Here is a 1,913-nt window from a genome sequence, read left to right as displayed (position 1 = left end):
TACAAAATATATCAATGATGAGCCATCAACTTAATTTTGGGAACTATTGGTGAGGTGTAGATAACCTCGACCCCAATATAAGAAATTACAAATTACAAAAAATAATTGGGCAAAAATAATGCATTGACAACAAAATAATAAAATCTTTACAGTTCACTGACCAACAAGTTGCCACCCACTAAACTCACTGCCATTGAATTGCACGAGAATCGTAGCGACCCTACTAGACAGAGTGGAAGTGCCCCTTTGAGTTTCCAAGACTGTCAAACTTGCCAGGCAGAGAACGTCCCACCGATTCCCCACGGGGCGCGGGTGGCTCAGAACAGCTGACCTCTTTTCAGCCTTTCTTCACCTAACCCACTAGGCCACTTTTCAAAACCTTCCCTTCAATATCAAGGCAAATCCGCATGTACATTTTCACTACTTTAAGTCAATTATACTGGAGACACGATAATAAGATAGCTAAATAAATAATAAGGTATCATAAACAATAAGATAATTAAATAGCCAAACATGATAATAAAATAGCTAAATAAATAAGTGTATAGTCGTCAAAAAGAAAAATATAAATATTATTGTTAATATGATTGCTACTAAAATCCCTCACCTAACACATAAAGGTTCCTGGGTTGTTTGGTACGTCTTGTGGGGCTTCTTGTTGTCGTCTTGGCAGTTTTGATTGACGGTGGCCTGTCTGGGCAGAGCAGACTGCTAGCTATGGTTTGCCGGGCTATGGCTTCTTGGAAGGAGGTTGCACGCATGTCTTCTGAGGGAGTCTGTGTAGGGTCAAATTGTCAAACCTCTTAAAAATAATCCAGTGTTCACCTGTTTGTACCACTCGTGGACTACTGATAAAAAATTCGAATGAATAAAAGGCTTTAGCAAGAATAATTAACACCAAATCAATTCATTAAAAAGGAAATTAATTAGAAAATATAATGATAAAACGAACAATTTTAACACGTAGAAAGGAAAGCTATGATATCAAGGCATGCACTTATAAAGACAGTCTAAGACCTTCTCAGAAAACTATTATATAGTTACAATATTTACTCAGATCGTTATTTGGAATGAAAGTGGTAATCAATAAACATGCTACTTTCCCCTGGACCAAGATTCATTCTAGTCAATATTGCCCCAAAGGATCTTTGTGAAACTACAATCTATCCTCCCCCCTCGTTGGTAGTTATTTGAATACGTAAAGGGGAACTTCCACAAGAAGAATATGTAGTTTATTATTAAAAAGCATTATTATAGCAGTTTTAACATTATAATATTTGTCCAAGGATAGAATTCTAGACAAATTGAATAGAAAAAATAGTCGTAAATTATCACCTGCACGTATAAAATGTTAATTCATTTCATAGCATAGTTGGCAGTGGAGATGAATCGAAAGAAAAGTATAGTTCCATAAATGGTGGTGGGGTCCTTGTTTAACCATTAGGAAAAAATAAAATATAATGTTAGCTTTCTACTTCATATTATTCAGAGAATCAATTATAGATATAATAAAAATTTCATTGGGCACAGAAATATCTACAATTATATAGGAAATTTTATTATCTTAATAGGAAGAGTTTATTAAATAAGTATAAGAAAACACAAGCATGAAGGAAATATAGCTAAATGTGATTAGATTAAAATTAAGAACTTCTTGTAATCACAAAAAAAGCAAGTCTACAAAGTGCAAAGCAAGAATTAACAAAAATTTTGAAGTATATGTTAACCAGTAAAGGGTTATTATTTTATCCATCAATCAATAAGAAAAACATCTAAAAAGAGTCAACCGATTAAATTTAGATCACATCAAAAGGTATTTTATAGAAGTATATGAATAAATGAGAATATGCTTAAATTATTAGAAATCTCAGAAGTACATGATGAGATCTCAGTAACCCAGTTTTACGATCCCA

The sequence above is a fragment of the Tenrec ecaudatus genome, chromosome 1, assembly GCF_050624435.1.
Source record: "Tenrec ecaudatus isolate mTenEca1 chromosome 1, mTenEca1.hap1, whole genome shotgun sequence".
NCBI lineage: Eukaryota > Metazoa > Chordata > Mammalia > Afrosoricida > Tenrecidae > Tenrec > Tenrec ecaudatus.
The sequence above is the reverse complement of the archived record's forward strand: the minus strand, read 5'-3'. Positions refer to the sequence as shown.